Raw genomic sequence first — 27,167 nt, 5'->3', positions numbered from 1 at the left:
TCTGCCAGTTCATGTGGATGTAAAAGATCCATTGGCATTATTTGAAGAGAGGCAAGCAACTTCTGGTGTCCTAGCCAACATTCATCTCTCAACCATCACCACCAAAACAAATTATCTAGTATGTTATCTCATTTGGTACTTGTGGGATCTTTGGCTGTCACATTTGCCTAAATAACAGTGTCCATGCTTAAAGTGTATTTCACTGGCTGTGAAGTACTTTGAAGACATCCAGAGATTGTGAGAGGGGCAAAATAAATGCCTTTACTTTCTTTCTAAGCCATTTGGTAAGTGAAGGAATCTCATCAGTTCATATATTGGCATGCTCCCATTCACCTAGAGAAAAAAATGGTAAATATGCAGAAGGAGTGTACATTCCAAAGCCGATATTCCTTAGCGCATAGGAAAAAAAATGCCCAGTTGATAATTAAACCTGCTTCCTCCCATGCATTCCCCTACATGGACTCTAACCCATCTATTTGAATTTCCAAAATATGTGTCCAGCCTTCATCTGCTATTGATCCCTGGCTAGCTGTCCTTCATTGCTGGAACTTCCAAGCTCCTGTGGCATAAGAACCTTGTGGAGCATGTGATCCTCTGAATCCATGCTTATCTCTATAACCTTCAATGCCACGCTTTAGCAAATATTTTTCCACATTTTATGTTAAAACCAATTGCCACATTAACTATATTTTCTAGGAATCTCTCAATATATTTATTATTGTGTGAGAGAAAAATATCCTTCTTCAGTGTTAGTTGGGACTTGCCAGTTTTGAATATTTGTCCCCTCCCTCACCATTCATTGCCAAAGACAAATATTCCCATTCCACTATCCATGCCATTCAACACTTTTAAGACCTGGATCAAGTCGTCTTTAAATTTTCTTTTCTTTTAGTGAAAAACAAATTCATTGTGTGAACCTGCATAATTTTGGAGCAAGTTTTGGCATGATCCTTGTTAATGTTCTGTGACGCCTCTCCAGAGTATATAACTTCTACTCTGAACTGGTCAGTGGGTCCAGCAAAAGAAGAATCACAGGAACTTACTGTTATAACATGAGTCTATTTAAATATAAGAGTTTCACCCTCTGCTACCGCCATGCGAATGGACAAAAGGACCTTATGAGCTTAATTCATATGACTTTTATTGTAACATCCCATATTCTTTAAAGTGGGACCAACTAGTTTGGAACAGGCTGGCTTCATTGCCATTAAATTCGGACTTTTTTAACTAAAGACGTACAGGCTATATGTTGTTGTACAAGCTCAACGGATTTAAATTGCAGGGATTAAACATCCAAATTCCAGCCAGAGGAAATACATCATGGGATGCAGGAAAGTGTTTCAATGTAAGGGGCATTGGAAAGCAATTGGACCTGGAGTTTCCACCTTGGGCACAATCAGGGGCCCAAGCACATTTTGCCCCTAAAATTGTGCTAGTTTCTCAAGTTTCCACTCAACCTCATTTGTATATCAATGAAAGTAAAATCTGCCATGAACCAATGCAATCGGGCAGAATTTAGAACCTAATTTGTTTTGCTTAAAAATGATTCATTGCTATGTTTAAAAGTGGTAACTTGCTGCAGTTTGATTAATACAGCTGAAATCTCTCTGTCTCTCTCTCTCTCTGTCTCTCTCTCTCTCTGTTGCTCTCTCTGTCTCTCTGTCTGTCACTCTCTCTCTCTCTCTCTATCTCTCTCTCTCTCTCTCTCTCTCTCTCTGTCTCTCTCTCTGTGTCTCTGTGTGTGTGTGTGTGTGAGAATCTCTCGCTCTGTGTGTGTCTCTCTCTCTGTCTCTCTCTCTGTGTCTCTGTCTCTCTCTCTCTCTCTGTGTGTATGTGTGTCTCTTTCTCTCTCTCTCTCTCTCTCTCTCTCTGTGTCTCTCTCTCTGTGTCTCTCTCTGTCTCTCTCTCTCTGTCTCTCTCTCTGTGTCTCTCTGTCTCTCTCTCTCTCTGTCTCTCTCTCTCTGTGTCTCTGTCTCTCTCTCTCTCTCTGTGTTTCTCTCTCTCTCTCTCTGCCTCTCTCTCTATCTCTCTCTGTGTGTGTCTCTCTCTCTCTCTCTCTCTCTGTGTCTCTCTCTGTCTCTCTCTCTCTCTCTCTCTGTGTTTCTCTCTCTCTCACTGTCTCTCTCTCTGTCACTCTCTGTGTGTGTCTCTCTCTCTCTGTCTCTCTCTCTCTGTGTCTCTCTCACTCTCCCCCCGACTGGCTTGGTGCACTTTTTGAACCTCCGCTCCTCTCTATCTGTGTCTTCGAGTGGCTTGGCACGCTCGACACAAAGCAGCCCGCTTGATTGGCACCCCATCTACCACCTTAAACATTCAGTCCCTCCACCACAGACGCACAGTGGCGGCAGTGTGTACCATCTACAAGATGCACAGCAGCAACTCACCACGCCTCCTTCAACAGCACCTTTCAAACCAGCGACCTCTTCCATCTAGAAGGGCAAGGGCAGCAGACGTATGGAAACACCACCATCTGCAAGTTTCCCTCCAAGCCACACACCATCCTGACATGGAAATATATCGCCATTCCTTCAGTGTTGTTGGATCAAAACACGGGAACTCCATCCCTAACAGCACTGTAAGGGTATGTGCACCAGATGGACTGCAGTGGTACAAGAAGGCAGCTCTCCACCACCTTCTCGAGGGTATTTAGGGATGGGCAACAAATGCTGGCTTAGCCGGTGATGACCAAATCCCGTGAAATGAATTTAAAAAAAAGGGCTTTTCCCAGAAAATAAACATTTTCAATCACTTGACTAAGCCATGTTAGATAGCTGAAAATGACTTTAAAAACACTATACATAACCAATTGCTAGATACATTGGCTTATAGCAAATTATATATATATATATATTCAAAAGCTTTTAAAACAAGTCTATTAGTGTCCTTGCTCTTAAATAAAGAGCTTAATTTTAAGAGCCTTCTTGAAGGCTCACACAATTAGCAGATGATGATTAATTTGATCTGGGGACATGACAAAAAGTCATCAGCTTGAAACGCTAACTCGGTTTCTCTCTCCACTGATGCTGCCGGACCTGCTGAGTATTTCCAGCATTTCCTGTTTTTATTGCTGCAGGTCTTGGCTCTGTTTAAACCCTGCACAATGCTTCAACATAGGAGCAGGAGTAGGCCATTCAGCCCTTCGAGCCTGCCCCGCCATTCAATACGATCATGGTTGATCATTCACTATCCTCATATCCCTTTATGTCATTGATATTTAGAAATCTATCAATCTCTGCTTTAAACATACTCAATGACTGAGCTTCCATAGCCCTCTGGGGTAGAGAATTCCAAAGATTCACAACCCTCTGAGTAAAGAAATTTCTTCTCATCCCGGTCCTAAGTGGCTTCCCCCTTATTTTGAAAATGTGTCCACTGGTTCTAGACTCCCCAACCAGGGGAAACATCTTAACTGCATCTACCCTGTCTATCCCTTTAAGTATTGTGTAGGTTTCAATGAGATCACCTCTTATTCTTCGAAACTCTACAGAATACAGGCCCAGTTTCCCCAATCTCTCTTCATAGGACAGTCCTGCCATGCCGGGAACATGTCTGGTGAACCTTCGTCGCACTCCCTCTATGGCAATAATATCCTTCCTAAGATAAGGGGACCAACACTGCACACAGTACTCCAGGTGCAGTCTGACCAAGGTTCTATACAATTGAAGCAAGACTTTGCTAGTCCTGTACTCAAATCCTCTTGCGATAAAGGCTAACATACCATTAGCCTTAATAATTGCTTGCTGCACCTGCATAGTTTGATGCTAGCAAGGTCCCTTTATATAGTTCAGCTGAAATAGATGATGCAGGTCGTCATTACGGTCACTCACGCTAATTGGTCAGGAAACCCAGAAATCAGATGTAAATGCATTAAAAAGCCACTGCCAAACACACTTCTAAAACATTTGGATTCCCTGTGCACTGCCAGGCTCCCCGGGTCGAAAAGTTAAAATCTAGCCCATTGTGTCTCTGCTGGCTCTTTGCTAGAGCAATTCAAAACTAATCCCATAGGTCTGCTGTCTCCCCATAGCTCTGTATCTTCCTAGAATAATTAAATACTTTGCCATTTTTCCCTTACAAGGGCTAATTGTAAACATATAGCAGTAGAATAACTAATACATCCATGTGGAGCAATTTGCAAATTATTACCAAACTGGAATTTGTAACCTTGGTTAAAAAGATGATAGTTGTTTCTGTAGTTGCCTCCTCTGGAGCTTCTAAAGACACAGGGCCTAACATCCCTGAAGAGTGTTACTTTGTAAAAGTGGTATGTGTTTTGTGAAAGGAATTGAATTAAGGGCAGTGCATATTACTCACCAAAGGTAAAATATAAAAGAAATGAAGACTTGTGTTTATATCACACTGTTCATGACCATCAAAGGTCTCAAAGCACTTTACAGCCAATGAAGTATTTTTTGAAATTTAGTCACTGTTGTAATGCAAGAAACATGGCAGCTAATTTGAACACAGCAAACTCCCACAAATAACAATGGGATAATGACCAAAAAATCTGTTTTTTGTGACCTTGATTGAGGAATAAATATTGGCCTGGACATCAGGGATAATTCCCCTGCTTTTCTTCGGAATAGTGCCATGGGATCTTTTACATCCACTGGAGCAAGCAATTGGGATCTCAGTTTAACGTCTCATCCAACAGATGGCACCTCCAACAGTGTGGTGCTCCCTCAGTACTGCACTGGAATGTCAGCCTTGATTTTTGTGCTCAAGCCCTGGAGTAGGGCTTAAACCTGGAATCTTGTGACTTAAAGGCTAGAGTGTTACCAACCGAGCCACGGCCAACACTAAAATATCCTCTTTATCAACTTTGCTTCCAATTTCCACCCTTCTCTCACCTTTACATGGTCCATCTCTGACACTTCCCTTCCCTTCCTCGACTTCTCTGTCTTCATCTCTGGGGATAGGTTGTCTACCAATATCCATTATAAGCCCACTGACTCCCACTGCTACCTCGACTACACTTCTTCACACCCTACCTCCTGTAAGGACTCCATTCCATTCTCCCAGTTTCTCCGTCTCCGACGCATCTGCTCTGATGATGCTACCTTCCATGACGGTGCTTCTGATATGACCTCCTTTTTCCTCAACCGAGGATTTCCCCCCACTGTGGTTGACAGGGCCCTCAACCGTGTCCGACCAATTCCCCGCACCTCTACCCTCACCCCTTCCCCTCCCTCCCAGAACCATGACAGGGTTCCCCTTGTCCTCACTTTTCATCCCACCAGCCTCCATATCCAAAGGATCATCCTCCGCCATTTTCGCCACCTCCAGCGTGATGCCACTACCAGTCGCATCTTCCCCTCCCTTCCCCTGCCAGCATTCCGAAGGGATCGTTCCCTCCGCGACACCCTGGTCCACTCCTCCATTACCCCCACCACCTTGTCCCCGTCCCAGGGCACCTTCCCCTGCAATCGCAGGAGGTGTAATACCTGCCCATTTACCTCCTCTCTCCTCACTATCCCAGGCCCCAAACACTCCTTTCAGGTGAAGCAGCGATTTACTTGTACTTCTTTCAATGTAGTATACTGTATTCGCTGCTCACAGTGTGGTCTCCTCTACATTGGGGAGACTAAGCGCAGACTGGGTGACCGCTTTGCGGAACATCTCCGCTCAGTCCGCAAGCAGGACCCTGAGCTTCCGGTTGCTTGCCATTTCAACACTCCCCCCTGCTCTCATGCTCACATCTCTGTCCTGGGATTGCTGCAGTGTTCCAGTGAACATCAACGCAAGCTCGAGGAACAGCATCTCATCTACCAATTAGGCACACTACAGCCTGCCGGACTGAACATTGAGTTCAATAATTTCAGAGCATGACAGCCCCCCATTTTACTTTCATTTTTAGTTGTTTTTTCTTCCCTTTTACATTTTTTACAATCTTTTTTTGCATTTATTTCATTTCATCTTAGTTTGTTCAGTTTGCTTACCCACTGTTTTTTTCAGGTTGTTTTTCTTCAGGTTTGCACTTGCTGCTGTTCAATATTCAGTGTATTCACACCTAATCTGTACTAATGCTTTGTCTTTCAACACACCATTAACATATTGTTTGCCTGTTCTCCGTGACCTTTTGGTCAGCTATGTGGCCTGGTCCAATCTGCACCTTCTCCTTTGTTATCTCTTGCCCCACCCCCACCTCACTTGTTTATAATCTGTGACTTTTCTAATATTTGTCAGTTCCGAAGAAGGGTCACTGACCCAAAACGTTAACTCTGCTTCTCTTTCCACAGATGCTGCCAGACCTGCTGAGTGATTCCAGCATTTCTTGTTTTTGTTTCAGATTTCCAGCATCCGCAGTATTTTGCTTTTATTTTACTAAAATATCCTCATTCTTTAAATAAAGTTGGTCTCTGAAAAGTAGCTTTCTTACATTTTTCCCCATCAGTACCATGACCTGGACTGAGAATGGACTTCAGCTGAGACTTTCTTAAAGAGAGAATTAAGGGAAAGCAAGGCACATTTAATCATCTGAAATGCCTCTCCAGAATTGTAGGAAGAGTCGGTTCCCAAGGAAAGTGGCCACGTTGAAGCCAAGGTGCTAGTTTTACTTTGGAAAATATTGTGCCTGTGTAATTCAACCGTTATAGAAGATGACAACACATCACACACAGGTGCAATACAGGAGGCAGAAAGGGGAAGTTGCACAATGAATTGATGCAATGAAATCTTGAACGAAAAGAACCAATAAGTTCCCTTGAGACATATTGACTATGCTGAATACCCATGGTATGCAAAGAGGATACATGAGCCAATTCAGTGGTTTGCTGAATAATAAATTGGTGACATTAAGACCAAAAGTGTGGGCTCCAGATGTGACTATTCAAAGAATGGTGAATAACATACCAATGGTGAGCTATCTGCTTTTATCTGTTCAGTATATAGTTTTGAATTACTTTACAAAAATAAATATTCATTGCATATTTCACCAGGAGAAGGTCAACTACAGTGTTTATTTTTAGATGGAACATGTGAATTCAGATCTCTAATATTAGTAAACATAATAGAATGAACTAAAATGGACTGGTTAGGTTTTACAAATCTACAATGCTTAAAAACAATTTTGTTTTAAAAGTATTCCTTGATATATTTAAGAGTGGTAGCCTGGAAAAGTTTGATGAATGCAGCTGAAAATGGGTATATCACAAAACAATTACCATTTTAAATCTCAGCATCAATCCACTAAAAACAATTTCTGAAAATGACTTTAAAAATAGACAGAATAATTTTCTAGTTAGATTGGGGTACAGTAATGCATTCCTTAGTAAATGCTAAAAGAAAAATCATTCAAAACATTTTAAATCATACCTTTTAGTGTTCCTGCACCCAGAAGTTCCAACTTAATTTTTGGAGCTTCCTCAAAGACCTGCAAAGAGCACAATTAGCAGAATCTCTCAATGGTGATTAATTTACCCAGGCTCTGTGGTTAGTTTTGTAGGCATGGTCAACTTCTAACAGGATATTTTAAAAACTAGTGCAAAAGATCGCAGAAACTCATATTGCGTTGATTGTAATTTGTGCTTAAAATTCCACGATCATTTGCACCAGTTACACCAATATCAGAGAAATTGCATTTAAACAACCAGTGCAGTTGAGCAGAAGCTCCAGACCTTCATGCATCTGTCTCAACTTCTTTCTCTGCCTTCTTAAAAGAGGTGTTAACAAATTTATTTTAAATTGTTAAAATTGCAGAACAAGGAATTTCAGACAAATGCTTTTATTGTTGATATGCTTTTATCAAACGGTTAAAATGTCAAGACTCAGGTTTTTTAAATAAAGAAATAACTACTCTCTTGTTTGCCTATTACTAATCTCCATGAATGCAATTCTAGAATTGTGGTTAGCACCGCAGCCTCACAGCTCCAGGGTCCCGGGTTCGATTCTGGGTACTGCCTGTGCGGAGTTTGCAAATTCTCCCTGTGACCGCGTGGGTTTTCGCCAGGTGCTCCGGTTTCCTCCCAAAGCCAAAGACTTGCAGATGATAGATAAATTGGCCATTGTAAATTGCCCCTAGTGTAGGTAGGTGGTAGGGAATATGGGATTACTGTTGGGTTAGTATAAATGGGTGGTTGTTGGTCGGCACAGACTCGGTGGGCCGAAGGGCCTGTTTCGGTGCTGTATCTCTAAATAAAAAATTCTGTTCTGTTGTTACATTGGTTATATTAAATGCCTCAGCTACTATATTCAGATGATTAGATATGACCAATAGGAGTGACATTGCGAGATGTCATGACTTAATATATGGAAGTTTGCTTGTAGATTTTTCTTTACCAGAACTTTTTCCCGTTTATACTTCAAGAAATCATGCATGTTTAAGCTTTGAAATCAGAAAACTTCTGCAAGTTGTAGCATTTGATAATTATCCTTGCAAACTTAACATAAGAGGATCCCTGAATAAGTAAGGCCTTCTGAAATGCAGTATATATTCAAATGTGTACTTTTCTTAAAAAGGAGTAGCTATGCAACTCGCATCCCTTTGCAGCATTGTGTATTTATAATTTGGTCTCAAACATTAACTGCTTCACCACTTGTTTAAAATAAGAATCTTTTAAGATATCCTGACTTTTAATGCAGTCCTGCTTTGGGTAATGATATCATAAAACATAGTCAGGCACAACCTCAACATAATTTTCAGCTGGACACCATCTAGTGGCAGTGTTCGAAGTAGCTCATTACTTAAGTGGAGTTTCCTTGTTCACGGCTCTATTTTTTTCATTAGCACTTGGTAACAAAGTTATTTTTGGGAGGTGTTAAGTATACTTTGGCAATTAGAATTGGTAAATTGTATTTTAGGCGGTGAAATAATTGTAGGTGTTAAACATTGTTGCCCAAGTAGAGAACCACAACATAAGCCAATAATTAAGGGTTGGAACAGAAAATAATTAGCTGAGTAACAATTTTGCAACACTCCATTCAGCATTGAAGATATGTGCAATTAAATTATATTTAAAGTATGGTTTGATTCCTCCCTTTGGTAAGGGAAATATTTGTGATATATCAGCCTCACAAGTTTATATAAAGACTGTTCCTATTTGGAAAAATATTGTAATTCATTAGCAATGGCTATGATACAAAATGAGTTTTGGCATCTGCAGGCAATATATGTTTTTTTTGTAAACTAGCTTTAAGTAGATATACAATTTAAAGAGAAAGAATGCAAGATATATCTACAAGGATTCGTTAGGGAAATGAAAGATTAGAATAATGTCCCAATGCATTTGCTAGAGTAATTTAAGAACACAAAACTATGGAACACAAGCTTATTTTGCAGCAATGCTTTCACAGCATATTATTATAAATTTAATTTGAACTGTTAATTAGTTTTCTGGAATCATGGCAAAAGAGAGAGATGCAAAATGGATGAAAAATGACAACTGGTATATTGAACAAAAGTTGAAGTGGCTAGTTTTAATACCACGGAGATTGACTTTGAAATTAAACCCAAGGAATCAGTATTAGTGTCAGTGTGGCTCAATTGATAGATTCTCACCTCTGAGTCAAGTGGTTGTGAATGCAAGGCCTGCTTCTGAATATAATCTAGGTTAACACTTCAGTACTGAAAGAGTGCTACATTGTTGGAGGTGCTGTCTTTCAGATGAAATATTAAACCAAGGCCATAATTGTGATATCTCTCAGGACTGGGGTGAGGTTTAACTGAGTTTAGTATAGGATATGAGGCTTAAGACAGAGAGATAAATACTGCAGGCTGCTGAACATAAAGGGTTCTTCTTTATTCTGTGTTTAGTTTCACTTCCCCTTTGCTAGCATATGTGTTCTACAGCAGCCTCTAGAGTACACAATGCGCAATACAATTGCAATTTCAAAACACTACAACACTGCAATAATCTGCTTCCTTAGGTGATATATACGATCCCGGCTGCAAAATTCAGATGTGTGGTACCCATTTGTTCAGAGCCACAGGGGCCGTTTTGTCTCCAAAATGGTGTCTGTAGCACCACATACACTTCTAGTGCTGGCTGTGATGGATGCCATTTTGCTGATGGCGTGCTGTGACACCTTGTGAGCCCCCTTCCACACTGGTATCCACAGCTATGATGGCAGTAAGCAGAACTTGCATGAGAGCAGTCTGAACTTCCACTGCAGCACTCAGACATTGGGTGACTTCTGCTTCTACTGCACTGGAAGCTGAGACATTGGTCATCAGACGCTTCATCATGGTTGGGTCCAGAAATGATCTCATGGAGTTGGCCACCCCTTCCACACTGTGGAGGATGAGCTCCAAGCTCTGCACAAAGCCCTGTGCCAAGTTGGTGCTGGACTCCTACATGCTCATCGAGATTGACCACAGGCTTGCCAATGCACCAAACATTTCAGTGTATCTATCCATCAACCTTTTCTATAAGCCATCCCATTGAAGTCCTCATCTGAGTCTTATACAGTAGAACTCGTATGCAACCTCACCGTCTGGCAAACTGGCACCTGTGCTACCCTTGCCCCTGCCCTGGCTGCAGACTAGTCATACTCGGTGTCTCACTTCTATGCTATCCTGTATAATGCGTGCTGTTGGCTGTGAGTGTGTGAGCGACTGATGGTGTTTCTTCATCATCAGTCTCTTCTTCCTCTTCCACTTCTTTATCTTTCTCTACTGCCTGTACAAGTTGCAGTTTCTGGGTATCAATTGCTAAATTATATTGTTACGACCAAGGCGGGAATAATGTACTGTTAATTCAGTCCCAACTACTCTTCAGGTCACAGCATATTAGTAAAGATTCCACCTACCAGAAATTAGCCAAATTATTCCCCAGAATAAAGCACGCCAAACTAGGTTTCTTTAAACAACAACAAAATTAACTATTTATTAATAAACCAAGTTTAAGTGATAATGACATGAATCTATATGTATGAAAAGATCTTATAACTCCTTATTCTTCCTAACTCTCATGCACACATACATTCAAAAAACAATGGTTAACCAGTTTTAAAATGATGTTTCAAATTAGAACTGTTTCTTAGAAATAATAAAATAACTGGGTAACTTCTGGTAGGATATTTCTGGATTGGTGAGGTGTCCTAGAGTCAAATAGTCAGATGCCACTCGATGTCTCTCCAGGTGAGTTCGATAAACAGTCTGTGATGGGTAGGCATTCATGGAAATCCGTCCGCAGCAGGCGTCACACAGATCATTCAGCAAACATGTAGCAACATGTCTACTTAAATTTTAAAGTAGCAGTCTTAACAGTAGAAAATTTCTCGAGATTTCAGGTCTTCCAAAAACACAAAAGGCAACAGCACTCTTGATGCAGAAATTTTCCAGAGACTGGAGACAACAGGAATTTTTGCTACTTTTAACAATGCAGGCTTCCTCTCAGCAAAGGAGCTTTTCTCCTCAGAGAGCATCAACTCCTCTTTCTCTGGGTGTTTTCTTCTCTCGGGGTCTTTTTTCCTCTCTCCAGGGGTCTTTTCCTCTCTCCAGGCAGAGCACAGCCCCAACTCAAATGCAAGATTCCTTTTTTTTACAAGAGAGACAAGTCTTCCTTTCCAGGAGAGTTCTTTTTCTGGTCTGCAAACCCAGGTCTCCAACAACAACTGGCTTTTAGCTGCTCACAGCTCCCTGGTCTCTTTCACACTGCAGAACTGAAACTGAAAGCTTTCAACAGTGAAGTCACAAGACAATTGTAAATCTTTCTGTTGCTTGGATACGAGTTTTACAGCCTGCAGTTTAAATACCTAGTCAACATTCAGTCGCTGTTCACAGAAAGTCTTTTTTCTCTCAGTCTTAAAGGCACACAGACCTCCTAAGTTTTAAAAAATAAAATTCTCATGGCTATGCAGGTGGAGGTTGTTAATTGGGGGGGGGGGTCATACTTGAGCACATATAAGGCAACATCTACTGAGACTGGTGTAGGTTTTGAGTGAGAGATATATGTTTGTAATCTTTTTACTCTGTGTGATAAATGTAACACTGAGTAAAGATTGCCTCCAGCATCATCCTCCAACAACAGGCTTTCTGGAATTTAGCACTGGGTATCTGAAAGGAAAAAGAATCAAGGGTAGGGTTATGGTGAGAGAAGGGGAGGGGTGAAAGTAAGAGGTGCATGCTTATGCCATCTGCAGCTTGTAAAGCAAAAGAGAATATGGGATGAGGGGGGAAGTGGGATGTGAAGAAGAAGATTAGGTATGAACATACCATCACCTTTAATCATGGCCACTCCAATGATAGCAAGCACTGTCTTATCCATGAGGGTGAGGATATGCAGCTATACCTGTCACCCTCCAATTAGGTGCTACTGTCTCCAGTTATGTGCCACCTTGTCCTGCAAGACATGAAAGCTGGCTTTAAGTAATGCATGCTAATCAGAGCTCATGCTAGCCACTCACTATTTTGCACCCCTGTTCAGGTGTGCAGCCACTGAACAGTGCACTCAGCACTGCCTGTATGCTATAAATAGGGCCCTACCAAATTCATAGTCAAATTTTTACAAATTTCACGGTCATGGCATTTTAAGAATTGTGAATTTCAGGATTTCACATATTTAAATCATAAATGTCATGGTGTTGCAACAAACCATGAAAATGATTTTTTTAAAACAAAAAAGACAAGGGAGGTTTCTGGTTTCAAATGGCATTTATTGTATACTCAAAATCTATTCTAAAAAGCTGACTATAGCAGGTCACATTCTTTAGTCACTGAAGTCAATGGTTGAATTTGAGCAAGGTGACTCACATGAGTTAATCTGAGACTTCATCTCCTCACAATGTGTAGCAATAACCTTCGGTAGACAGTCCTGTCATAGTTTATTTGCACTTGGCAAGCAACTACCATTTTGAATATTATGTTGAATGAATATCCGCAGCTTTAGGTGATCAAGTTTTTCCAATGGTATGTTGTTGCTTGCAAAAACATCCACAAGTTCCATTGTAACCCACTGACAATTTTCTGAGTTCTCTGTCAACTTCTTAAAAAGGTATGAAATCGTTGCTTGTTTTTTTGTGTGTTTGTTTTCCAGCAGTGCGGTGTCAGATGCTCTCATTCTGCTGCAATGGCTTTCAGATTCTAAGTGGTGCTGAACCATTGCCCGCTGTGTGTGATCCAACAAAACATTGCAGCTTGCGCAAAACTGTATTTCACCATTGACATGCAGAATTTGGCCTCCAAATTCTTTCAGTCGATGTGCTGCAGTAATGGTTGTGGCCGTTTTTGATTTGCTCATTTGAGCATTCTCACTTGTGTGCTAATATTTGAGACTGTGGCTCTTAAAACTGTACTGGAAGCCCTCCCTCATCTATCAATCAGCTAGGTGAGCCTTGTGTCAATCAGTAAACTGTGATGCTCGGAACATTCCCAGCAAGCAGAGAGGTGAGCATTGTGTCAATGAATTGTCGTCTGCTGTCCCTCGATTCAAAGATGATGTCTACTCCAAGTCGCACGTTTCTGCTATGGTTCTTCATGTGACTGAGCAGGCTGATTCTCGACACACAGATCTTTGGGCACATGGAGCAGGACACCCCATGAGGTAGTGGGATCCAGAGTGCAGGATATGCTTCCTTTTCTTTCCTTCTGTGTTGCTGCTCTGCCTCATCATTAAGGCATTTAGATTCAAAGCATGATGCAACTTGATGGACAAGTTGTTGACATTTTGAACGATTGGGAGCAAGCACCTCCCAGTCATCAATATCAATGCTGCCATGCTTCAAAGAGAGCTTCAGAGTGTCTTTGAAGTGTTTTCTTTGTCCTCCCCGGAACGCTGGCCATTTGAGACTTGAGAAAATAGGACTTGGTGAGGGAGATGGTTTCCGGCCATCTGGACACAGTGTCCAGTCCATTGAAGTTGATTTTGCAGGAGTTTTTCCTGAATGCTTCTGCAGCTGGCTTCAAGAAGGACATTAGCGTTTGTTCGACGGTCTTCCCATTGAGTCCGGAGAATGCAGCGGAGGCATTGCTGATGGAATTTCTCTAGTGCTCTTGTGTGTCGCTGATACACAGTTCAGGTCTCACTGCAGTACAGGAGTGTGGTGACAACAACTGCTATGCACACTAGGACTTTTGTTGACTTGCAGAGTTCTTTGTTGTTAAACGCTCGCTGCCGTAGCTGATCCAGTGTTGGATCTACTCGTCAATGGTGGCCTTTTGAGAGAGGTGGCTGCCAAGGTATGGGAAGTGTTCCAAAGTCTCTACTTCAACATATTTGGGAGGAATATTTGGCTGACCAGGTATGGGTTGATGTGGGTTTTGTTTTGGCAACATCTAAGGACAGGCCGAGTCTCTTGTTTGCAGAATTGAAGAGATCGAGAGTAGTTTGCAAATCTGATGCAGAGTGGGCAAAACACTGCAGTCATCTGCAAACTGTAGATCATGTATGTCTATGGTTGTCAGTTTAGTTTTGGCACAGAGGTGACTAAGGTTAAAGGTTTCAATCTAGGCGGTATTTAATACTCACACCAGAGGGCAGCTGATCTTTCATGAGGTGAATAGCCACTGTCAGGTAGATTGTAAATAGTATGGGGGCTATTACACAGTCTTTCTTGACCGCAGTCCGGATTTTTAAGGCATCTGTTTCAAATCTCACACTCAAGACAGTTGCAGTCATATCATCTGGAGCAATTGCAGGATTGTGATGAAGTTTCTTGGACATCCAAATCTTTGGAGCACAATTCACAGAGCATCACGATTTACTGAGTTGGTCAGGTCAATGAATGCAATGAAGAGTTTCTGGTGTTGTTCCGATATTTTTGTTGGATTTGTCTGGCATCAAAGGCCATGTCGGAGGTTCCTTTGGAAGGTCTAAAGCCACACTGTGTCTCTGGGAGGATTTCCTCAGCCACAGGAAATAGATGATTCAAGAGAATGCATGTCAGGATTTTCCCTGCTATAGGCAAGAGGGAAATACCTCGATAGTTTCCACAGCACAATGAATAAAACGTGCAAAGTTCGTAAAATGGCCAATTTCACGGAGGACCCGAGATTACACGGAGGACCTGAGATTTCACGGTCCGTGAAATATTTTTCACAGCTGTGAATTTGGTAGAGCCCTAGCTATAATCACTTAAATGAGCAGGTAGCCGAGGTTTGTGTGCTGCCTTCATAGAAGCAATGAGTGTGGTTAATAGCACATTGCGATCCCTGTGCCATTTTTGGGTCTTATCAAATTTGGTGGTGTACATCACACTGTTTGATTGAGAGCAGGGAGCTTTCCTTACAACATCAACACCATCATCTGGTCATTTGTTCATTTGCTGTCTGTGTGCACACTGGTGGCTGTTTTTTTTATACTTGACAATGATGACTGTACTTTAACAGTAATCCACTTCTTGTACAACCCTTTGGGATGTCCTGAGGACATGGCAAAATCACAGTTCTTTCATTTTTATTGGGATTCTCAACAAACTTATTTTCTAAGAGGACTGGCACATCAATTGTGATATAGTTTGCCAATCATCCTGGAAGTGGTGACAGAGGAGGTTGAACTGGTGGGATCCTTGAGTTATACTAATAAGTTGGCAGCTAGTAGGCCAACATGAGTGCCAGCCAGCCTGCCTAAGTGTAGTCAACCAATTTGCAACTCGATGTCAGAATTTCTTCTCTCTGTGAAGATGGTTGAAACAAGTCCGTGTAGGATGAGATACATTCCCAATGTATTCATTCTTCATGGCACTAGCTGTTTCCTCCTATCTCAAGGTGTGCTGTGCTTCACATATAATATGATGAAAGGTCATGGAGCTGAAAAGTTAACTCTGTTTCTCCCTCCTCAGATGCTGCCAGACCTGTTGAATATTTCCTGCATTTTCGGCTTTTATTTCAGATTGCCAGCATCCGCAGTATTTTGCTTTTGTGTTGGGGTGTGCTTCACCTTTGACTATGTGGCTAATGTATTTTATCTTTGTTTTCTGATGAAAGGACAACCACAACCTTTGCCAGCTAGTCTTTGGAGAAATGCAGATGGAGTACTTTTTTCTGTCAGTTTTGCTCTGCCATTTGGGTGTTGAATGTGTGGGTGGTGGCATTCACTCTTTGCTTATCAACTTTGCCCTACTTGGGCAAAATGATGACAGTTTCTACAGACCCATCAGGTGTGGTTTAGACTGTAGTTTAATGAAATATGTAAATATGAAGACATGATTTCACATCACACGACCCTGGACTCTTGACTACCTGAGGATGTTTTGTTAAGACTGCATTCTAACCATGGAATTTGTTTGATTCATTTGCAAAGGTCAAATGACTTGCTTTCTGTTGTTAGTTGTTCAGTTTGCATGGGTATTCAGGAAACTGTACTTTTTACTGAAGATTTAAATTACACCTGTGAAGTAGCCCCTTTGGTTGCTGCAAAATGTTCTTCAGAGGCAGCACTTCCGATTTAGACCAGCATCTCAAATCTGTCTACCATAATTAATTATGTTGTGCCTTTAATGTAGAAAAATATCACAGAAATGCAATCCAAATAAAAGGATGCCTAGATAAAGAAGAGATATTAGGAGGGGCGGAAGTAGGTTTTATGGAAGGATTTAAAGAAGGAAAGAGGTATACAGAGGTGGAGGGTTTAAGGAGCAAATCTTCGAAGATAGCAGGCCTAGCCAACTGAAGATAATACCATCAATGTTGGTTTGAAAAGTGAAGTGCAAGTGTCCAGAATCAGATGAAGGAAGAGTTTGGGGAAGGCGTTATAGAGCTCAGGATGTTCCAGCAATAGAGAGGGTTGAGGCCATGATCGAAATATAAAGATGAAAATTTTAAATTGAGGCATTTGAGGATTGGGACTCAAGGTAAGTGAGCAAGCTCTTGGGTGATCTGGATTTAATATGGGACAGGATTCAGACAGCTGAGTTTGAATGAGCTGAAGTTAACAGAAGGTGTATGTTGCAAGGCCAGCTAAGATAGCATTGCCTTAAAAGATGAAATCCTGCAGTTACTAGGAATCTGAAACAAAAACAAAAAATTCTGAAGACACTAGGCAGATCAGGCAGCATCTGTTAAGAAAACAGGTATTTGGGGTATAAACCCTTCCTCAGAGCTGGAAGATATTACAGATGAAATGCACGTAAAGGAAAAGCTCCAAGCTCACAGGTTGGAGAAGGAACAAAACGATCTGTAAAGTGCTTAGGTGAGGGACAGATGATTATTAAAGGGCAAAATTTATAAACATAGGAGAGAAAAAGACACACAGTGAGAGAGCTCAGAGAAATATGAGATCCATGTATGTGAGAAGAGCTAAAGAGGGATAGGCAAGTGGAACAGGAAGCATGAAAAACCAGCATGAAAGTCGAGCCAGGTCCAGTGGTCCAGGAGTCAGGTGGAAGATAAAGAGTGAAATCCACCATTCCAATATAGTATTCCAACAATGGGGAATCACCAAACCAAGAACTAATTCATTCCACTCCCCTCTAACCCCAGAAACACTGACACGCCCATCTGACATCGCCAGAGAGAAGATGTGAGCCCCCAAAACATCAAAAGATTGTGTTCTCTTGACGTATGGTGCCTTGCCTGTTGACTGTCTCTAGGTTTTTTTTTTGTGTGCATCGGAATATTTGAGTCTGGACAAAGGCACGGATGAGAGTTTCATCAGCAGATGGGTTGAGGACGGGGAGGAGGTAAGCAATGTTCTAGAGGTGGAACTTTGTAATGGAAAGAATATGAGTTTGGAAGCTCAGCTTAGGGTTGAATAGGATGTCAATGTTGCAAACAGTATGGTCCAATCTGAGACTATGGCCAGGGAAGACTATGGCATTGATGGCAAAGGTATGGAGTTTGTGGAAGCATCAAGGGTAATGGAAAGAAGGCAGATCATGTTCAAGCCACAAGAGCAAAGCAGTGATCCATTACAAACAAGTTGGATCTAACCTTCCATCATGTGCATTGGTGAGGATATATACATAGATGATGAGCTAGAATTGCTGGAGTTGACTTCCACCATCAAAATGATCCAAGGTGCCCAAATGAGCCATGTTACCAAGCGTGGATAGACTGAACCCCTATAGAAACACTTGTTATACCCACCATCTGCAATTCCATAGTAAACTGAAAAATATATCCTTTGTTTGGATGAGAGCTTCCAAATGACATATTTTATTGCTCAACAGAATTCCAAATTTGTCTGTATATGGTACAACTAGTGTAAATATCATGTTCAACCATGGCCAGTGGACACCCAATATCTACTTTGACATCTCTCTAGCCAATCCAGCTCATGTTTGCACCCAAGCTTGTCTGAATGTCACATCCTGGAAAAATTAGCACCAAATACTCGGAGCTCACAGCAAATAACTACATATGCTTCCTCATGCTGAAAGTGCCAATCAACAATGGCAGTGGACCACCTATGATTCATCTTTTCTTGTTCAAGCATTGACACTTCGGAATGCCCTTCCTCAAAGTATTCAGGGTTCTGTTTCTGTCAGTTCATGTTAGAGATGCAACAATTGTCACATTGGAAAATGAATTTGTGAATTCATGTAATTATGTTGGGATATATCATAGCAGTATTTTAACCTTAATGTGTGTACATGTTGTATTTGTTCTGTGTAGTGATTTAAAGAAGTCTAAAAAGATTTGTTGGATGCATGCGGGAAGTGCACAGGGACTGTGTAAACCAATATACAGATTATTAATAATTTGCATGATTAGTTGTCATGTTCCTTCGGCTGACTGAACATAACTGCCACCAATAAAATAAAATGTGAAAACTCTAAATCAGTTACAAATGGGTTATAGAAGGAGAGAGAGAGACTATAAATTGTCATAATGCCTGTACACACAATGATTCCACCTCATGGTCTTTATTCCCCATCTCTACTACTGTAAAAATAATGTTTAATTCTCAGCTGAACACGATTCCCTTTCATTCTTACCTTTAATCTATTTAGGTAACAGTGAAGGACAAACCCTGATTGTATTGGAGGTTACATCAAGCCAGTAATTACTTTGTTTATGATACAAAATGACTGGCATGGTTTAAAAACAGATTATGGATATATATGAGTGGATCACATATCTTAATCTGCAAAGAAAAAAAGTCTATTTTGAAATTAAAACATAAACAATTTCCTGAACATTTAACTATGAGGCTGAATAGTTTTCAAAAGATTAAAATTAGAATGACATACATTCTTCAAGGAACACGCATTTTCTCCATGCAGAGTGCCATTCTTAAATCAAAATTCAGAGTGCACGTACTGCGGTCTTTCAATGCTGTGGTAGCCGATTGCAATATGGATATTATGAACAGTGATGACTCCTACACATCACTCTGCAAGCAATGCAAACCCTACAGATAACATGGAAAATATGCAGCACTATTATGTGTCAAGAAAACATGCTATGCTTAGTGAGGATTTTTAATGCATCTGTTGGAAACCTACATTAAACTTTTTAAAAGGAAAGCTGGAATCCTACATTTAACGTTAAAAAAAACTGGCAGCTAAGATAGTCACCACAATTTGCATTGAAGTACCTCACATTCCAGGACATCGACATGGAGATGCATGTCTAAAAAGCTCCCATCCAGGACAATGGCTTGAACAGTTGAGTAAATTATCTAGGATCACCCTCATTAGCAGGACATTCAAAGCCACCTTAGAGCATTCATTAGTGGAGACAATACAACCTGAGAGAGATTTGGGATTCTTAGATTTTGGATCTCAATAAAAGGGAATAAAAGAGGAATACTGAGAGAACCATGTGACAGTCTCCCTAGTCTGTATGAACTTGGAGCTTTTTGCTACACACAGCAGGCAAGCTTTGAGAGCTAATCAGTACAAAATCCCAGTGGGCTGTCTTTCTCCATCTCTCTCTCTCTTTCTCTCCAGGTAACATCGCAAGTTTCGAAATCTGTTTGCGACTGCGGAACATCAAAGTCTACCATTGCTACAGACAGAGACCCCATGGGGAGAAAGCCACTTGCATCACTGTCTCCAAGAAAACCCTGAACCAGGTGGACCAGCTGCAAGCGTACTTCTACCAGCCAGAGACTTCAGAACAACACATTCAGCTGGAAGACAACTGAATTACCAAACCCCATAGGCCATATATTATTTTTATTTGTTCTGGATTCTAATCCAACAAAACTCTTCTAGATCACTCTGTAACCTATTTGGGTGTGTCTGATTCCCGATTGTGTGTGTGTGTGCACGTGTGTGTGTGTGTGTGTGTGAAAGTTGGAGCGTAGTTTATTATTTTCACATAGATCGGGATTTGATTCTAAGTTGTTTTAAAAGGAATAAACCCTGTTGCGGTCAAACAAGGAGAGAGACAAGAGGGAATCCTTTTGACCCCTTCTCACCTGATCATACCATATGTTTGTTTTAACACAGGAGTATGTCATATTTTCTGTCTGTTTCCTTGAGGGTGAGTGGTCCAGTTTATAAATGTTTCCAGGCCTCACATCATCCATGACTATTTGGTGTGTGTTCTTGCACTGGGATTGAGATGTCCACTTCTGTTTAGCATCTCCCATTCCTACCATGAACACCATTGTCATGCCAATGTGCTTTGTTGAATGAGAATTTTCTTTAATCCACTGGATGAGATCTGAATTTATATATTTTTTAAAGAAATTTAAAAAGGAACAGATAAAAGATGACTTTGCTAGCAGCTTAAGATGGCCACCTAATTTGCAACACTGTATCCTACATTGTAAGGGAGACAAAATGTCTGCTCATCCCAGCAAGAATCAAGACTCAGGAAGTTTAAGGGAACTGCCTGTTCTTTTTAACAAGAAGAAATACACTGCTAACTACCATGCTTGAATCACTGGGTGACTGTCATGTGACAGGCCCCCTCCCACCTTTGGTTTGAAGCCTGCATTTCTCTGCAGCAGCAAGGAGAATTGTCTGGACTCTGACACGTGCAGACCCAAGTGGCTGTCCCTCTCTCTCTCTCTCTCTCTCTCCATTCCAGCTTGCACATTGTGAACTACAATCAGAAACCCTTTTGGAGGAAATCATCTGCATTGCTGTCTCCAAGAGACCCACCAAATCAGCCATCTATCTCTTCAAACTAAAAGCCTCTGGACCACCAAATTCAGCTAGAAACCAGCTGAATCACCAAACTCCACAGACTATACTCCTTTTTTCTATGGACTCTAACTTGACCAACCTATCCGACCCCACTCTGTGACTTATTTGTGTGTGTGAACCTCTAGTGTGTGAGTGTGAGTGAAAGTTGGCACATGGTTTCTTAGTTTACTTAGTTCAGTTTAAGTACAATAAAGTTGACCTGTTTCTTTGTTAAACTCAGGAAAACCTGTCCGATTGGTTCTTGTTGTGAACATAGAAAGTACGTAATCAAACACCTACTGGATTGGCCAGTACATCCACTTTAAGAAAGAATTAAACCTATTGTTGTCAAACAGGGAGAGGGAAAAGAGGGAAGCCCTTTGACCCCACTTCACCTGACCATAATACCATCTTCCAAGACCATTACAGTAGGTGAATGCAAGTGAAAAGCCCAGCCTTGGACCTTGAAACCGAAACTGTTTGTGAAAGAAGACAAACCGGCTTCCAGTATCATGTGGGCAATTTATCCTATATATTTCTGCAACTAAATGGTTTGGATTTGTAACGTTTTAGTTGTGAGAGTTCAATGGGATGAGAATTAATGTGTTTCTTTATATATATAAATGGACTTGGCTGACTATGCATCACATTCCTTCTTTATCACTTGGAAGTGATGAAATGGGAGAAGGTACTGGATAATGAGTAGCAGTATTGCATGAAAGTTCTCTCAAGCTGAATGTTGAAAAGAAATTACAGACCATTGTATTTATAAAAATTGGAAACTCATCAAAAGCTTTGACAAAGTTAACCCTGTCTGACTTAAATTCAGACATACGTATTTAGGTTTAAAAAGACTCTCTCCTCCCCCCTTCCCCTCCCTCACCCTCTCCCTCTTTACCTATTCCTCTTTCTCCTTTCTCCCACCCTTTCACTCTCCTCCATCTCTCTACCTCCCCCTCTCTCTAGCTCTCTCCTTTTCCCTCTCTCTACCTCTCCCCCACTTCTCTCTACCTCTCTCTCCCTCTCTCTCCTTCTGTTCCTCATTCCCCCCCCCCCACCCCCCCCCCCCCCCATCCACCAGCCCCAGAGGGATGGGAATTTGACCCACATCGAAGATACATCCCTGACTCTGGATAACTCTCACTTTCGGGGGGCATTTCAATACAGGAGGCCTCTGATGCCAAAATAGGAGTATAGTTTAGTCTCAGAGGCCTGTGTAGTGTGGGGAGCCTCTGCACTGCCTGCCAAAACTAAATTTATGAAGAAAACCTACTGAGCCTCCCCTGCACACTGCAATGTCAGGATCTCTGAGCCTTTCACTGGCCCAGATTCCAATCTATACTGAAAGGATGCAGATTGTGGGAAATGTGCTGGAGGACATATTTGCTCCAATTTACACATCATCAGCATGCAGTTCCACCTATCCACACTTACAGATAAGTTGACGAGGATTGTGGAAGAGCAGAATGCCTTAGGCCAGGATGCAGATGTGTCTTTTTAAATATTCATGGGCACATATCCATATACACAGGCATGTACAGAAACCTGTTGCTCTCTAGTGAAGGTTCAGCATCTGCTTCTTTCCTCCACTGTGAGTAATTTTTAAAATGTGATGAAGGTTTCTGCCTCCACCACCCTTTTAGGCCATGTGTTCCAGACCCTCACCATCTTCTGGGTGAAAATATTTCTCCTCAACTCCCCTCTAATACTTCTACCCATTACTTTAAATCTTTTCCCCCTGGTATTGACCTCTCTGCTAATGGAAATAGATCCTTCCTATTCATTCTATCTAGGCCCCTCATAATTCCATACACCTTAATTAAATCTCCCCTCAACCTTCCCTGTTCCATAGAAAACAACCCCAGTCTATCCAATTTTTTCTCATAGCTAAACGTCTCCAGTCTTGGCAACATCTTCATAAATCATCTTTGTTGTCTCTCCAGTGCAATCATATGTTTCTGTAATGTGGTGCCAGAACTGTACGCAGTACTCTAACTTTGGCCTAACTAGTGTTTTATATGGTTCGAGCATATGGCGGAAACTGGGGCTCCCGCCGGTAGAGTACTCAGCCGAGGCCCTGGAACCAGTCCACAGATGTCTCAGCAGGAGGGGTTTCGTGGGGTGGGGGTTGCAGGGGAGGAGGGCGTGGGGGGGGAGGTCGGCAGCATGGATGGGGGTGACTCTCAGTAGGCCCCCTTTCCCAATGCCTTCATTCAGGCACTAAGTGCCTTTTAACAGGGAACCCCAGCAACACCCCCCTCCATCACCCCCAGAGCTGGCAAGCAACCCAGGTTTGCTTGGCATTCTCCCTGCGTGGTGACAGACATTAATTGCCCAGTTAAGGCCTCAAGGGCCGTTCACAGGCCTTCCATCCCAAAATTAATTTGGGTGGAGGTGGGAAGGTGGTGGGGTCACCCCACCCCCCCCCCCCCCCACCACCCCACCTCCCTGCCACCATCCTGCCCAATAATATGCTCTCCCCACCTCCAAACCTGCTGGAGGGAAGAGCAAAAACTCCCCCCAGAGCTTCTCTTTTTCCAAAACATTTCAAATTACTGTTGTAAAAATTTGATGGACTTTCCTTCAACAGTGATTTGTGACAAAAAAATTTACATTCTAACTATACTTCATGCAACGATTTCTTTTTATCATCACTGGCATAATGAACAGCCTGGAAAGGCTATCACTACAGACCAGTAAACCCAGTCACCATTTCCTCTGTCATTATTACTGTTCTGAATGAGATCACTCAATAAGATTCAATGGATGCTGAACAATAAGCACATGAATTTATTAGCACACCACTGAGGCTTCGCAATCTGTTCTTTTTAATTTTACCTCTTCCCTCACCTTTTAACTTCCTTCCTTCCTGCACTTAAAACACACACACATTGGAGGACATGGTCCTACCAAAGCTGGAAACCCTCCATGACCTCACTCATATGCCCAAACATACTGTGTAAGTCGCCAGTGAGTGGTGTAAGTTATTTGTTCATGGAGAACATCACAGCCTAGTTTCTGCTCTTTTCACACACTTATATGCATGCATACGTAACACACACAAGCATACACTCTACCAAGTGTGACAGGTTGGAGATCAGGGTGATGACAGTGAGGTCAGTTCTAAAGTCCTTATTCCGACAGTGAATGAGCAACCCTGGCAAAGCCTTTGGTTCGAAGCTGGGTACTTCCTATTCCTTATGGTCCAGTTCCACACTTGGCAGTGTATTTGCCGATTGAATAACTGGCTGAGCTGATGAAAGATCATTTCCTCTCAATTTTACTTGGATATGCACTTGAAGTGCTGTAACCCACAGGGCTTTGGATCAAGAGCTGGAAGATGGGCTGAGGTGGTATAGCTGGCACAGGCATGATGGGTCTGTGCCATAAATTCTCTATGTTTCTATGATGGTCTTGATAGACATCATCAAAAATGAGATTTTTATTCCAAATATGTTGGCTGCATTTATAACTTCTTTCCCAGAAGAAATGGAACTCAAATCATTTCTGCTACCCTGTCCCTCGGGTATAAAAGATTTAATTATATTTAGTTTGAAATTATGAATGTGCCACCACCAAAAGCCATCAGTAATAGGAGTAAAATCCCACCAGAGAAAATGATTCAAATCAGGCTGAGGACCTCAGCTGTAGATTGTTCCCTGTTTTGGCTGGAATTGCTGAACTTTTAAGAGTCGCCTAGCTCTTTCTCCTGTGTGGACACATAACATAACTCCCTCGGGACTCCTGACTGTCAGGAAAAACCATAAAATGATTGTGACGTAAGCTGTTCAAGGTCTTGTCTCAGGAGCATTTTGAATACAAACAGACCGTAAAAATACATGTGGAAAGAGACTTTGAGAAATCAGAAAGATCTCCTGATAACTGAAAGTCATACAATCAAACATGAAGGAGAGTTTTGAGGGGCAGTGTAGTTTATTTACCAGTTCATTAATTTAAGGTATTAAGGTCTACTTTTCACTCAGCTGAGTGAAGATGAGTTGAAGTTTGACACACCCAGAAACATACTAAAAACACATGGCCACGTTGTATTTTAAGAGAAAGTCACCTATAAAAGAAATAAATAATGTCAGTAAGACTGGTGAGGGATAAAATGATTGCTGAATGATCCCAGAAAGCTGACAGTGATTGTGGGCGCTTCAAAATCGAAGTCAGACTGTGGTGATGTGCCTCCCAGCAACTGAAACAAAATCTGCTGCTGAATAGAAATGGTGTTAATTTTTAACAACCCAAGGGAGGAGGTCACCACATCAATTGACTACCATACTCTGGTACACATGTTTTTTCAGACACTTTGCATATTATGTCATGACTTTCACTGTAATTAAATATTAATGATCTGTAATGCAAGTTAACATAGAAGTGCAAATGTACTCCAAAATTAAATGTTCACAAATGCACTGTGCACTAAGTGAAAAATCATAGCTGACTCTTGAAACAAATTGATAGTTAATTCTTGGGTTGAGGAGAAAGGCAAGTCACAAGGTTTGGAACAAAGGCTTCTGGACTTGGGAATGCAGCTATTCCTGTTCAGGCTTTGCCCCTATACCTTTTACTTGGCTTAACATCAATTTCTCCAGGCAGACCATGTCTCTCACAAACTGAAGCCAACAATCTTTATATAATGCTGCATTGAGTGACCAATGAGACCTGATAAGGGGGAACAACAGATTGGACACTGCAGAGGAGGCCCACCAAGTCCTGAACAGCTAGGTATAGGGGGAAAGTAATACAGACACATAGGCAGAATTCTATACAGCACCACTGGTACTTTACAAACCATACAAATAAGAGGGCTGGCTGAAAGAAAAACAGAAAATGCTGAAAATACTCAGCAGATCAGGCAGTATCTGTGGAGTGAAAAACAAAGTTAACGGGGGGCATTTTATGCTCACGGAGGGAGAAAACGACGCTGAGGTCCCCACTCCCCCTCTTCTATGGAAGGCCCGCTGAATTTAGTGCCGATCAGGCACTTAACTGGACAACGGCAGGCCTTCCATCGGATTTATTACCCCATCGCCAGAAGTCCGGGCCTTTCAGAGCTGCTGGCCAATCAGAGGCCGGTAGCTGCTGTGCCACCACGGCGACAGTGGCTGCTGCTGTAGATGCAATGACCAGAAACCGAGAAGCAGTGCTAGAACCAGGCTTGAAGTAGGTCAGGGTAGGAGGGGTCTTGTGGGGTGGGGGTCGTGGGGGAGGGGGGTCTAAGTGCCTTTGAATGAGTGACCCCACCCCCTCCCACCACTCCCACAGCTGGGATGCAGCCTGCACCGTTTTTCATGCTGTGCTTCCCAAGCGGCGGCAGGACCACCTGCCAGACAGGTAATTGCAGCTGTGGGGGGATGAGGCCTTCCTGCCCTGGACTAAATTTCGGCAGAGGCAAATTTTATGCTCATCCTGTCTTCAAACCCGCCATGGGGGAGAGCATGAAATTCCACCCAACGTTTCAGGTCCATGACCTTTGTTTCAGATATCCAGCATCCACAGTATTTTGCTTTTGGACTAGTTGAAAGGGTTTTCTGTTCTTCCATACTTCTAAAACCACCCAGTCTCCACTTGTAGAATTCAAAGTAAGCAGAAAAAGTATTGGGGAGGTGAGCGGAATTGCTGAACACTGGGAGATTCTGGGGTTAAAAGAAACTTTCCCCTTTGAGGTTACTAGCAATGTAGCAAACAATGGGTTCATGACTTGGGAATGGCACAATGGTCATCAGTCAATCTGACAGCAATGAAGGCTATTCGTAGTGCAGTCACGTTAATTCATCAACCAGAAACTAAATTTTACAAAGATATCTGAGGAACATACCAAAGACAAAAATTCCTATTTTTACCACAAGGTTATCTAGGGGCCACAAACTGTCAGGACCATTCCAGGATGAAAATCAGGGCCTCTTCACAAAAGGCTGAGACCACACAAAGAAATACCTTCAGTTCCAAAAGGCAGACATTGCATATTGAAGTTAAGAGTTCTTCTCTAAGCACTCCACAAACACCTGGAGACAGCAGGAAACACTAGGGGCTAAATTTTGTGCTGGAGGCAGGACTCCTGGCATGGGCCGAAAAGGCAGTGGGGTCCCCGCTTCTGCCTTTTCGTGCCCACTCCCCCCGGAGTGATCCTCCGGTCTTTGTAAATCAAAGTTTCAGGAGGCAGGATCCCCATCCCTTTAAAGACAGGAATCCTACCTCCATGA

General features: G+C 42.0%; 1 protein-coding gene across 17 annotated transcripts in view; it reads left to right on the top strand.

Annotated features, from left to right (window-relative positions):
* The first annotated feature begins 6,748 nt into the window (after positions 1 to 6,748).
* Positions 6,749 to 27,167, top strand: part of LOC137372999 (nuclear receptor subfamily 6 group A member 1-like) — a 399,911-nt gene continuing 379,492 nt past the window's right edge. For 16 of the 17 annotated variants that reach the window (XR_010975551.1, XR_010975545.1, XR_010975541.1 and 13 more), the window contains exon 1: positions 6,749 to 6,857. The gene's annotated coding sequence lies outside the window, so the exon portion shown is untranslated. Of the gene's footprint in view, positions 6,858 to 19,770; positions 21,174 to 27,167 lie in introns of those variants that run through there. The other variant, XR_010975550.1, reaches the window with a different exon arrangement.

This window comes from Heterodontus francisci, chromosome 8 (assembly GCF_036365525.1).
Source record: "Heterodontus francisci isolate sHetFra1 chromosome 8, sHetFra1.hap1, whole genome shotgun sequence".
Taxonomy (NCBI): Eukaryota; Metazoa; Chordata; class Chondrichthyes; order Heterodontiformes; family Heterodontidae; genus Heterodontus; species Heterodontus francisci.
Note: the sequence above shows the minus strand (reverse complement) of the source record. Positions and strands in the feature narration are given on the sequence as shown.